The sequence below is a fragment of the Aedes aegypti genome, unplaced genomic scaffold (genome assembly GCF_002204515.2).
Source record: "Aedes aegypti strain LVP_AGWG unplaced genomic scaffold, AaegL5.0 Primary Assembly AGWG_AaegL5_hic_scaff_797_PBJ_arrow, whole genome shotgun sequence".
NCBI lineage: Eukaryota > Metazoa > Arthropoda > Insecta > Diptera > Culicidae > Aedes > Aedes aegypti.
In genome coordinates this window covers 16,495-31,124 of record NW_018736489.1, presented here as the reverse complement: position 1 = coordinate 31,124, position 14,630 = coordinate 16,495, and the positions used below count along the sequence as shown (strand labels likewise).

General features: G+C 36.3%; 1 long non-coding RNA gene across 1 annotated transcript; it reads right to left on the bottom strand.

Moving 5' to 3' along the window:
* Window positions 1–1,010: 1,010 nt before the first annotated feature.
* Window positions 1,011–8,730, bottom strand: LOC110681395. The gene is made up of 2 exons (XR_002503188.1): window positions 8,145–8,730; window positions 1,011–1,252 (listed from the first exon to the last, which is right to left on the bottom strand). It is a non-coding gene; the product is annotated as an uncharacterized LOC110681395 (long non-coding RNA).
* Window positions 8,731–14,630: the final 5,900 nt, after the last annotated feature.

The following is a 14,630-nucleotide window of genomic DNA, read 5'->3' as shown; positions in this document are numbered from 1 at the left end:
GATACAAATTTTGAAATTTTTGCTCCCCTATGCTTAAACGGTGTAAATAATGATAAAAATCATTCTCCCAAAATTTGAAGTGATTTGGAAGATATTTGGTTGTGCACACGCCATTTGAAGTTTATATGGAAATTACTATGGAAAAGGCAAGCTTTTGTGTTCAGTGAACAAGCTCCTCTTATGTGAAATCTTCCCAGCTACAACTTTGCCGAAGACTGCATTTTGATGGGACGTGAGGATAATTTGTTATTATTGATGATAAAGTCTAAAATCATGCTGAGATGATCATTCAATTACTTTTAGAGCAACACTGCTGTTTTGCTGTAGAACATAGTAGCCTGGATTACTTTGATCTATTCTACCCACCAGGAGTAGCACTGTTTGCCTGCCGGGCAGTTGGTTAAGCATGTAAAATGCATACCCAGTTTATGATTATGACTAGCAATTTATCCTGACGTCCAATCAAAATGTGGTCTTCGGCAAAGTTGAAAAGGATTTCACATGAGAAGATTGTGTTCACTTTCCCATGAAACTTTATGACGAAGAGATAGAGGGCTGAACACAAAAGGATGGCGTTTTCCATAGTAATCTCCATATAAACTTCAAATGGCCAGTGCACAGTCAAATTTCTTCCGATTCATTTCAAACTTTGGGAGGATGCTATTTACCATAATATAAGTCGTTTGAGCATAGGGGAGCCAAATATTTCTATGAGAGGGGAAGAAGTTTCTTACATTCTCTTAAGTACTTAGGTAACTATTGCATGTACTGATATTTAGTGTTAAAATGTTCAAAGTAAGTCAAAAATCGTAGTTATGTTATTTTTTTTTAGTAAACTGTCCTTAAATTGGACATGTTTAGACAACACATATTTAAATTAGAGCTAACATAACCAACATTAAAGGGTTTAAATGTTTGCGGTACAGAAATACTTACATTAACAGGTTGGGTCGGAAACAACTGGTTCATTACTGGTGACGACTGGCTTGCTCTCATTAACGGCTATTACGGTTTGTTGGGTTTGGTCAGTGCGAGTGGCTGTTGTAATTGGTGTCTGGGCACCCTGGGGTGGTGGATAAGCGGTGTAGAATCCCATTGGTTCGGTTTTTATTTGTTCGAACATACTAATTGTCGCTAAAATCTCACTAGTAGGGGGTACAGGCAATCGCCCGACCCCCCAATGACTAGGAAAGCTAATCTTGAACTGAAGATCCTTTATTCCATGGTGTAACTGTTGGTGATTTTATCCAAGCTGAAAATAGTTGAAATATCCATAATTAGTTGTTAACTCAAATTATTGTCGGAATAAAAATACATTAATTTTTATACAATCCCATACTTTCCATCAGGTTAACTGAAGAAAGAAATATACTATTCACAATTAAATTACAATCTGTTCTATTGTTTTGTGATACTGAATTAATTGAAAATGGCCCTCTCGTGGCGTAGCGGTAACGCGTCTGTCTAGCGAATTGGATATCGTTGATTAGATTCTCACCAACTTTTTCGAAAATTTCGCTTTGATTTGTCCATTTCATCCAATTGCAAATAAAATTTATTGTCTTTGTATTTTATTTGCTTTATTACTATACTATTATTATAGCGCAGAAGACACAAAAACGATTTATAGTAATTGCGGATATCTACAAAAGCTTTCACATATTTCAGAAATATATTGTTTACACATTTTGAATAAAATGGACAATAACAAAAAATAAACCTGTAACTTTTGGAATAATGAATGTATTTGTTGCGCGTATTTATGTCAATACAATAATTTTAATAGTTATTCTATTATTTTTAATAATCCTTCTTGGCTGACTGCCCAGAAACAGTCATTTAGAAGATCATTAAAGATAAACTGCGAAGCACCAGAATACCTATATTTATTTAATTTAGGGCTGCTGGATCTATTGAAGTTTTCAAAAATATCCTATCACGTCTAGTTTTTGAGATATTGTATGTTGAAAATGCATTATTTTACAATTTCGTACAAGTTTACCAGCTTGTATAACGATTTATGTGCTTAATTTATCACAGAATTCAAATTTTATGTGTTAAAGAGTACTTATCATTAAGGTTCATAATTCTTTTGATACTCAAGAGTAGTTTTTTGATTATTTAGAAAAGTATTGTATCTTGCCATATAGAAGAAACTATATCTTGCATGAAAGTTCACGTCCTATTCAGCATTCTGGGTGGAAAAGATTACTTGAATGTTTGATAAATATGGTTTTACATTTTTTATCTTTATTATCTTGTACACGATATTCATCTTTTATTAATATTACTTTCTACATTCTCGGCAGAATCTTTCTATCGTAATGGCACAACTTAACTTTCTCTGGCAACAAATGCTCACTTATTGTTCTATCTGGTGGGGTACATCAACGACTGTTGCGGCAACGGCTCGGGAGTGGCAGGATGTGGCTACAGAAGGACCCTACTCTTGAATTCCGACTCACCAGCGACGGACAATGTGTGATCCAGAACACCACGAAGACCTTGTAACGTTCACAAAGAACCTTGGGGATGTCACAATGATTCACTGCACTCGCTATATAATAATTTCACCACACTGCTTTATTTGGGGTCACTTCAACTAGAAATCTCGAGATGCTTCTTGTTTGAGGTACTGGCAACTAACTGAATTTATTATCAGAACTAGCGCTAATTTTGGTAGTTTTTCAGATGACTCGGGTTAAAAAATGTATTGGTGCCTCAGTTCTAACAGATATTAATGTGATCGAAGTTTGACATTAGTCGAACTCGTAAGAGTGTGGATTCTGCAATCCTAAAAAAGGCACGGTCCTCAACAACGACACTAATTGCGTTCTTTGGTATGTAGTGTTCAGACATGCACTTTGCACCGATTTTTTTCCATTCCAAAAGCATTCACACTTTTGTGTTCAGATGCACTGGATTCACTCTTCGACGTTATATCCGGCTTGAAGGACCAACTGGACTGTCGGTGAAAGGTTTATAAAAGTGATGAAAATATTATTATATCTTCGGATTTTTGCATGACTTCTAACATTTCTCAGACTAATACACTAGATCCGTATGATTTCTGTTTTATTATAATGTTTACGAATGAATGAATAATTTTTCAAAATATGTCATTCTTCGAGTCGATTTGTTACCGATGGGGTGATATCATGTGTGAAATTATCTCAAATAAAAAAAAACAACAAGTTACTTCACTACAATTGGAAATTATAAGTATCTGTAAGCAGTGCAGTGCACTTCTATTACGCTCTTGACGTTTTCCCGCTCTGTGCTCTTGCACTCTGCGCAGTCTTTCAGTGGTTTGCTCTTGTATGTTGAGCAGTCTGCCTTTTCATCTTCCTTTGCTTCTCTATCGCTTTCCATGCGATGAACTCTCTTCTTCACTTCTCGCTTTCTTCTCCTCCTGACTTCCTGACGTCGGAGATTATCACAGCGAAGATCTTCATCTTCCTTCTTCGTCAGGCTTATTCGAGTGCCGAGGTCGGTCAAACGATTCCGTCTCTCATTTCGCTGCTCTTCCCGCCAGTTTCTCTGCAAGATAGAAGTTATCTCCACCACCATATTGTTCGCCAGATTCCAAAGGTTAGGATCGCTTACCATTCTGTCTGCATTGAAGTCCTGTCCAAAAGCAGCCGCCGCACTTCGTTCCATGTTGAACCTCGGGCAATCGAAGATAACATGGTCCGGCGTTTCCTTTCTCTCATTACATACGGGACAGAATGGTGACAGAGCGTGGCCGAACCGATGCAAATACTGTTTGAAGCAACCGTGACCTGACAGGAACTGTCATGACGTCATGCTCCCTGTTTACCCAGGTCGACACATTCGGGATAATTCTGTGGGTCCACCTACCTTCCTCAGATGTAACCTAATTTTGTTGCCACTGGACCAGCGAGTCGATCCTCGCAAATTTCCTCACATGTCTAGTGCCTCTCCTCTGATAACACTCTAATGTCTTCTCCCAGGGTGATGCAAATCGGAATCATCCCGGTGATCACATATGCTGCCTCCGATATTGTTCTGTATGCGTTTGCTACTCTCAGTGCCATGAGTCAGAAGGTGCTGTTGAGCTTGTTCCGATTGCGCTTGGTTTGCAGTGCTGCGCACCAGGCCGGATCTCCGTTCTCAGTATCCGCGATGATACGCTAGCCAAAAGACGCCTCATACTGCTTCTCGGACCATGGGCGTTCGGCATGATACTTGGTCGCCTTTGCCGCCTTCTCACATGCATAGTCGTCGTGGCTGTTGAAGTTAAGTCAATCGTCTACCTGGGCGTGATCCAGGTGTCTTAGTGACCGCTGTAATGCTATGACATGTCTCCCGACGGTAATCTCAGCGTTTTGAACCGCTTTACGATTGCTGACCAGTAGCACCTCCGTTTTGTGGTGGGCTATCTGCAGCTTGACTCCATTACAGTTCTCGACCGTGCCCATTGCCTTTATGTGTAGCAGTTCCACTTCCTCCAGCGTTTCACCTATTACTGTTAGGACGACGTCATCAGCAAAGCCGACGATCTCAACGCCCATGGGTAACTCCAGTGATAGGACCCCATCATACATCCCATTCCACAGCGTCGGACCCAGTATGGACCCTTGCGGAACTCCCGTCGTTACTTTTAACTTCTTTTGGCCAGCGTCGGTTGCATACACCAGCACTCAATTCTCGGAGTAGCTCGGCAGAATTCGGCCCATTGCGTCTAGCGTCGACTTTTCCTTCCTGGCTCCGAACAGTAAAAAAACGGTGTAAAACGGTGAACAGAGTCTGTTCATGCACAACAGAAAAATGCTACCGCATCGGTGGTTCCTTTTGTGCGATTGCGTTCTTGCTTTCCTTGCTCAAGATCGCCCAAACACAAATACTGTAGAGGGCATCGCATCATTTTATTTTGACATGCATTCACGCATCTGATTCATTGTGTTATTTCTACAATAACACCATATATCGGTTAATTATCTTAAAACTGTCGTACTTTAGTTTGTAATCTATCTATTATAATCATAATTCACCCAATTATTAAAAAAATAACTATGAACGGAAAAAAGAACGGCTGTGAGCAGACTCTGCTCATCCAGCAATCACGCTCTTTTTACATTTGTTTTGTTCTGGTTTTCCGACGCAAGAATCTGTGAGTAAATCGGTCGCTGTTGGTTCGTGAGCGCGTGAGCGTGGATCCTGCTTAATATTGGTTCATTTTGCGTAAACGGCATGATTCTTTCCAGCACTGGCTCCGAACTGCCTTTCTGGTAGTCCGTTCTCGCTCTTCGTACATTTAGCCACCCCGTTTAGGATGACCCGTTCCTAGAGTTTGCCCAGTTTATCCACACAGAAAAAAATATTTAATTTTCAATGTAATGTAAACTGAAGTCTTCTGTAAAAATAAATCAAATTCGTGTGTTGTTACAGCATCATGTAAAATCAAATGAATATACATCCAATTTTCAACTGAAAATGATTGAATATTACATGATCGTGTAAATTTAAAGTGAATTCGATTGAAAAATAATGAATTAGTCGTTGAAATTTAGGTTTATTTTGATGCTCCAAATATGTGCATGAAAATAAACTTAAATTTGCAACATATTTTTAGCTGTGCAGCAAGTATATACAGTTAACTCTCCCTTACTCGATATTGAAGGCACCATCGAGTTAGGGAGGTATCGAGTTACAGAACACGAAATCAGTGCAATTGCTATCCAAGGGAGCATCGAGTTAGCCATGAAAACCAACTTTTATATAGAAAAGGAGAATTTATATATGGACGACGTCATTACCGGAGCAGAGAACCCAAATGTTAATAAATCTTCGAGCTGTTTAGTAGAATACATATAAGTAGATGAAAAAACCGAATTTAGTGCTATACCATTCAATTCCACTAGAGTTTGTATCCTTTGACAGATTCGCGTATTTCGACCACAACTGTAAGGCCGTCTTCAGTGTCGTGTACTAGTCTATACCTTCCGGTTCAAATTTCGATTTTCGTCATTGACAGAAGACACCATTCTAACCAAACGGAAGGTTTTATCCGAAATCGCAACCCTTTTTGACCCCTTAGGGCTTGTTGGAGCGGTAATTACTAAGACTAAAATCATCATGCAACTTCTTTGGCGCTTGCAGGATGAGAACAACCGTCAATTGGCATGGGATGCTAAATTACCTGCGAAGGTGGAATTCGCTTATATCAACAGCTTCCTATTTTGAACGAACAGCGTATAGCAAGGTTGGTCACCCTAACGAAACCAGTCAGCACACAACAATAAAGTAGGGGAACTTACGTATTCTCGGCAGTCTAAGCCGATGTCGCGCTTCTTTTATTATTTTCTCGGACATCAGCAGACAAATTCCGTGTTTATCTGTTTACATATATGCGTTGTTCAATTCTATAACGATTCACACCGACAGACTTGTCAAAATGCTTTTGGAAACGTTTTTACAACGCTGCGAACATCTCTTGTCAATGTGACTATTGTCGGCAACCTCGTTCTCTTCGGCCTTTTTCCCTTAAGAGCTGCAGGTAAATCTCTTCGGCAGCTCCAAATCAGTCGCATTTTGAGGCGTGTTCATTTGAATTGATGACATCTCTGGCGGTATTGTTTGTTCAGTCTCGTAAATCTCGTCAGTGGGAAGCGGACAGAACAAAGAATCATCTGAATGTTTTCATTGATGTGATTTGATAAGAAATTACTGTGTATTCGGCGTTTAAATTTTGTTGCCGATAATAGTCGAATGGTGCCGAAGCCGTAAGTCTCCCTACTTTGAGATTGATCTTTTTTATAATAATCATTTGCTTGATTGTTTTAGTGCTACTTTCTAGGAAAATGTTTAAAAGGTGTAGGAAAAGTTCTGATTCTGGTGCTTGTTTTGAAAGGTCAAGCTTACCCCGGGTATAAAGATATTTTGGGGGGAATATAAAATAGGGAGCCTGCTCCTATTTTGGGCACTTTTGATTCACTTCAACAGTTGGGTTTTTATAGCTACTGAGCTCTGATTTGGACACAATATGCGTCGTATTGAAGTGCTTCTTACTGCAAAGTTTTAGACAATTCGACTGAGAAAAGCCTCCCCATGTCAAAGTGAATTATGGAAGTGCCCAAGTAGCTCTGCACCCTACCTGTTTATCGTAAGCAGCTTTTAATAATGCTTAAAATGGTAGCTTACAGATTGTAATTCGATTTTATTATTTTTTGTGAGCCTATGCAAAATGTGAAACGTGTCAATTTTTGCAAGTTGAAAATGGCGCTGAATTGACAATTGTTGCATGGAGCACATGGTAATAAAAATAATATTTTTGTACTAAATACATTCCGTAGCTTCAGTTTTCTAGAACAATACCTCTTCCTTGATTTTTTTTCCTAAATGAGCTCTAACGGAAGGTCTCACTTACCTCGGATTCTCAATTGTCCCGGGGTACTTTAATAAACAAATAATTTTTAAAATACAATACCCGAGCAAAAAAACACTGTTTTTTTCACTGTTGAATTTTGCTACTTAGCTTGTTGTACCTTAAATACAGTTTTTATCATTTCCATACTCAAGTGCAATTCATGATCATAATAATATTATGTTCATTTTATATAACACAAATATACACAACTGAAATCATCACATGAAAAGATATGATGACTTTATAATAAAATTTACATCTTCTTAGACCATTTTTCTAGGCAAGTTTCTCTTGAATCTTGAATCTTGAATCTTGAAATAGACGACATACTAAAAAAGATGTATGAAAAAAAGCTCAATAAAAAAAATACTTGATAGTAAAATCACTTAACTGTTAGCTTTGTTTATTATCATAAACTTAGTATTTATTTCAAACAATTTGAAAAACTATTCCATCCAATTTGTTCCACATTGTGGTGACACTTACATCAACTTTGATGACAGCGATGTAATAAAAAATCGATAATTTTACAGCTCGCAGTAATGCCGGCATAGTAGGCACACATATTTTTCACAATGTAAAATCTTCAACTCTATAAAGCAAGAGGAGATTCGCAGACAGCGGTGCGCTTTGATGTAATTAAAATAGATTTTTATAGTGTATTGAAGCGAACGCAGCACTATCACACGTCAGGCGTGTCAAGATGAAATGTTAGGAATAAATGCAAAATTCTTAAACTTCTCCAATCCTTTACCTTTCATGTTCGTTGAGTTCCATCTCACTTGATTAAATCGATATGGCTGACGCTCTTTCCGCACTCATTAGGTCACGATTTGCTTCGGATCCGAGGAAGCACTGGAATTTGGGATTGTTTTAATCAACTCCAAAGTGCACTTGGATTGAACTGTAGTAACTATTATTGCAAGTAGTGTCACTTATTCACGCTGATCCACAAATCTAATATCACACATTAGAAGCAAGTGCCTACTTGTACAAGCAAACAACACTGCTCACTGCGTTCGAAGGTTTTTTTTCTTCCTACTTAATAGTATATCGCGCTTCGCTCTGAACGTGTTTAGTATCTGTGTCGAGAATGTGCAAATTTACCACTTATTCTCATTTACTGATCATGATGATACAACGTCGAATGCTCTCACAGCTTGATTCTGTTGGACTTTTCGTTCCGCCTGTCCGAGTCTGATATGCTGCTCTTTCACGGCATAAACTATTAATTGTAGAATTCTATCGGTTTTATAATTTCGGATTACTGATTACATAATTTTTCGATATTATATAGTATGTAGTTGTTATTTAATGCAAACACACACCACTGCGAACTATAGCGATGTATACGAGTAGTAAAGGTACACCCAAACTATTTATAACTTCACTTCAAACATGATGCATTTCATAAACTATAATATCACAGATGCAGTTGAACACAATAATTGGATATTAAACATAATGATTCATTTTTTTTTCTAACATTATTTTTTGGAATAACAATTAACATAGAGCACTAAGGTTTGTTTCTCGACTGAAATACGTTGAAAAAGTGTAAACAAATAATATTGATGTACCTCTATACTGGAATTTCAGTTTGCCATGCGCATTGCAATATTGAATATCACACAGTAGGTACAGGAGGGCAGTGAGAATGTTTCACGAAGAGAGCATGGCGATTCCCGAGCGGAGAATGAGATCTAATTAAAAACTAATTTTAATGTTGTCATATCATCGTGAATGATATTCTGATTATAACAATCAGAATAATTTGATCTGATATTTTTATCAAAAACATCAAAATAAGTAATAAAATAGTTATTTGTTATATTGCTACATTACAATAAATTAAATCAGAATTACTATTCATTGTGATATTTAAATGAGAAACGAATTGACGATGATTATATCTGTTATGTAACCATTATGATTCAATCTATTTTAAGAACTATCAAGATTTAGTCCTCCAATATCCATCAGACAGGTCATCACTACAGAAAATCAACATGATTTTCATAGTGCATAAGATGTAAAATTATAACACAACTTTCTGGGCTGATTTCAATAAGGATGGTACACAAATCATCACCCCCTTTGTCACGCATTTCTCCGAAAATTTTGTAAGTGGTGCTTCGTGAAGCCCAAACAAGTCGGTTCGTTTTTTTGACGCCGAAATTAAAGTTAACTAAGCTAAAAGTACTCCGAAAATTTTGTAAAACTATAGTTACGCTTGCCTTATACAACCACCCTTTTCCCTGGTTTAACAATTTAATTCCAGGTTCCGGAAATGCTCTGAAATACATAAATAGCTTCGAAACATTTGAACAAAACATCAAATGGTAAATTTTAAAGTATTTCTAATTGAATGATTATTGACGCTTTCAAATATTTTTTTTATAAACATCACAGTTTTTGAATATGCTTTACATTTGATTAGCATCCAACAGAGCTTTAAAAATGAACTATTCAATAAAAAAAAACATTGTATTTATTATTATAATTTTGGGTGTTTTCTTTAAATTTCTACAAAAAATAAGAACAGGAATGCTTATAAAATAATCAGAAAAAGTCATTCAGCCACGTCTAATATGAGGAAATGGTCGTTTTAGAAATTCCAGTAAATTTTCGAATAATATTTCATCTATTCATCGCCAAAATATAGTGCCCACTAGCTTCTTATCACTCATATTGGCGAAAATCGTATGGCAAAATTAGAAATGCTTTGTGACATTTGTGAAAGATTTATTTACTTACAGTTTTATCATAAATACATAATAAACTAAATACATTACCAATATTCCAATCACCATGTTTGAGTAACTTATTTGAAAAAATACCAGCTGTTTTTTATGTTTGACAGTTAGAATTTTCGTTAAAATTTAATCTTTTTGCACAGAGCGTTCATAAATACTAATAACTTTCAAGTGTAGTGAAAAAAGTGGATTTTTGGATTATATAAGATAAGTTCTACCATGAAAAAACCCTAATTTATTCGTGAAATTTAAGACAACGGAAATCATACGGATCTAGTGTATCGATCTAAAAATTGTTGAAAAACATGAGCATGATTGTCCGCCCGCAGTTGCTATTCCGTTATTGCAAGAACAGCTATACTTACACAGGGAATCAACAGACGCTACTCAGGATCAGTAGCATTCTCAATGCTAAATACTGGTGCTCTCATTACTACAACAAACAATACCGGCGCCTGCTGCGTCCGAATGCAGGACAATGTTGGGATGGGAGGGAAATGTTGACGTGCTACCTGCTTTATAGAAGCCGAGGAGTCCTTTGCACTTCCACGAGAAAACACTGGGAGTTTATTTGAAGGACATCTCATTTATATTCATTATTCGGTACTAGAGGATCTCTCCCTACTATGAGTTCTGAAGAAAGAATAAAATTTCAATTTGGATTTGCGAATATCGGAATGATATCAAAGTTAAGATAAGAAGTTAGATTCAGATGTAGAACATCATCATAAACTGTTCTGAATGGATCATTAAAATAACCAAAACGTCCGCTATGGAAAGCATAGATAGCGCCACCGTAGCCTTGTGTGTTTGACAGAACAGCAATGTTGTCACAATATTAAATCCCATATACAGTGGCGCCTTTGCATTGATGCGGTGAACACTCGCAAAAACTACCTTCAACGATCCATTTCGAAATAAGGTACCGTGCGGCAAGTGGGTAATGAAAATCGTATAGTTGAGATTCTTCAAATTCTAAAGACTTTAAATTGAAATAAATGAGGCCGTGTATATATTTTAGACCGACTCCCACCAAATATAAGCGGTATGCTAAAATTGATTTATATTTAAAATTGACGAAAAAAAAAATACAGAAAAAGTTTTTGAGAAACGTTTCTTTACTTTTTACTTACTCCACTTGCTCAAAAGTTTGTCGTTTTGAACAGTAAATTTGAAAACTAACAGTTATATTTTCTTTTTCTATTAACTTCAACATTTATTGGGACTCCCACAATGAATAATAACATAAATAACATGTAAATAAAGAAAACTTCATTCTTGTCAATTCAATTTTCTTCTGTTCAGTTATATTTGTTCAAATGATTCTACAACATTATAACTATAACATTTTCAATGTTAGTTTTTATATCGTGGGACAGGTTTTCAACTCTGTAGAATTTCTACTGCTCATTATTTGTTTTTAAGAAAGTCGGACATGACGTCGGATAACTCTTCGGGAGAAATCATTGCTTGGGATGAATAATAAAGTATTTAGAACCTTTTTTGTGTGGATAGACCTATACCCTATTTTTATGTTTTGAACTAGCTTTACATAGACATTCCACTGGATTTTCATGTGTTCTCTTATATTGGAACTTTTCAAACTTATTACGGAGTAATAGTTGGCAGCTTAACAATCTTTCGCTCTAATATGCAATAATGGTTAAAAAATCTCAGGAATGTCTTACCTATCGTAACCTTCTGAATGGCCTCAAAGGTTTACGCATGAGCTTGAAACATTAATTCACATATTCAGTGAAATGTACAAATTATTTTCACTTACCCCATTTACCCACTTGCCCCGCGGTAGCTTATCATTTTGGTATCAGACTATACTCGGGTTGCCTATCTGAATGGCGAGCGGCACTCCGTGCTGTGCCATCACATTCAGATCGTGCTTGTGTAGAATCGAAATGTTTTTCGATTCGTGATTCACTACTACCCTTCTTCTCTGATCACATACATCATCTATTCCAGACTAAATAACTTTAGCAATGATGCCACTAGGGTTAGTATAGTGTACTAATACCAGTACTGTAATCTTGTTTGGCCCCTGAATTGAATGAGGCATGGGTAGTTCGGTGATTTTGCAATCAATGCATGCTGTATAGAACTATCTGTTTACGAATTTTCGGTCGAAAGGGACGTGTTTAAATCATGCAAATACGGCCTTGAAATACTCTATTATTATTTTTTTAAATACTGATTAATATGCTGTCTAAATATCGCGTACTAAACTCTTGAATATTGCATTTCCCAACAGATATTTGATTTGAGAACATCGTTGATTGAGTTAAAATTATTGCTGGAAGGACACATTTTTTTTTATTAGTATCAATTTAAACATTACATTCATTTCTTATATCTAGGTGTTCTGTGTTATTAGAAAACACTATCATCCTAATTTGGTAAAACAAATTTAAGATTTTATTAACATTTTGTTAACAACATATTACATTTCATTTGCCGTAGCAGTTGAGATTTTTTACAGGTGAGTTGATTTCACCTGCTTATAAGAGAAAAAAAATAACGTTTTTAATTTACTTAACCTAAACATATAACGCATTAATCGTGGCAATAGAAGATTGCAACGATTTTTGCCTGAAATTATTAATGATTTTATTTGACATTTGTTCCAATGTTTCAATATTGGATATTCTATGTAACTTATTGGTACTATAACAGGAAGGAAGCCTCAGAATTATTTTCAAAATTTTACTTTGAATTCTCTGCAGAGCTTTTTTCCTGGTATTACAACAGCTAGTCCATATTGGTACAGCATACAACACGGCTGGCCTGAAAATTTGTTTGAATATCAAAAGCTTGTTCTTAAGACAAAGTTTTGATTTTCTATTAATAAGGGAATAGAGACATTTTACAATGTATGATAATAAATCTTCGAGCTGTTTAGTAGAATACCTACAAGTAGATAAAAAAACGAATTTAGTACTATACCATTTAATTCCACTAGAGTTTGTATCCTTTGACAGATACGCGTATTTCGACCTCAACTGTAAGGCCGTCTTCAGTGTCGTGTACTAGACACTGAAGACGGCCTTACAGTTGAGGTCGAAATACGCGTATCTGTCAAAGGATACAAACTCTAGTGGAATTAAATGGTATAGTACTAAATTCGTTTTTTTATCTACTAACAATGTATGTTGGAAAATTAAAGTTTTTTAATTTCACAATCAAACCTTCATGCCAAACACTGTCGAATGCTTTTTCTATGTCTAGAAGAGCAAGACCAGTAGAATAGCTTTCAGATAAGTTGGAACGGATCAAATTTGTTACACGTAAAAGTTGATGAGTGGTCGAATGTCCATGGCGGAATCCGAACTGTTCATTGGCAAAAATTGAATTTTCGTTGATGTGGGCCATCATTCTGTTCAAAATGACCTTTTCAAAAAGTTTACTGATGGAGGAAAGCAAACTGATTGGACGATAGCTAGAAGCTTCTGCAGGATTTTTGTCTGGTTTTAAAATTGGAACAAACTTAGCATTTTTCCATTTGTCAGCAAAATATGCTAAATGATAAGCTACTTTCTGGAAGTTTCTTGATGAGGATGTAGAAAATTCCATCATTGCCAGGAGCTTTCATATTTTTGATTTTTTTTTTTAATAATAGTTCTCACTTCTTCTAAATCAGTCTCCCAGGCATTTTCGAAAACGTTCTCTTGATTAAGAATATTTTCGAAGTCCTGAGTAACTTGATTTTCAATTGGACTAGTAAGTCCTAAATTAAAATTGTGCGCGCTTTCAAACTGCATAGCAAGTTTTTGAGCTTTTTCGCAATTAGTTAGTAATAATTTGTTTTCCTCATTCAATGCCGGTATTGGCTTCTGAGGTTTTTTTTTTTTCAAAATTTTAGATAATTTTCAAAAGGGCTTTGAGCCAGGGTCCAATTGAGAAATCTTATTTTCAAAATTGTTATTTTTTAATTGTGATAACCGTTTCTTGATTTCTTTCTGCAAATCCTGCCATATAATTTTCATAGCAAGATCGCGAGTGCTTTGAAATTGCCTTCTCCTCATGTTTTTAAGGAGGATCAAGAGTTTAAGATCATCGTCTATAATCACGGATTCAAATTTTGGAATTGCAATACTCCTGGCCTCAACAATGGAATTTGTTAATGTTTCAAGAGCATTGTCAATATCAAGTTTAGTTTGTAATGAAATGTTAACATCAAGATTAGAGTCGATATACGTTTCATATATATTCCAGTCGGCTCGAAAATAATTGAAAGTGGAGCTGATAGGATCGAGAATCGCTTCATGGGATATTTGAAATGTAACAGGGACATGATCAGAATCAAAATCAGCATGAGTAATCAGTTAGGGGCCCAGATAGCCGTAGCGGTAAACGCGCAGCTATTCAGCAAGACCAAGCTGAGAGTCGTGGGTTCGAATACCACCGGTCGAGGATCTTTTCGGGTTGGAAATTTTCTCGACTTCCCAGGGCATAGAGTATCTTCGTACCTGCCA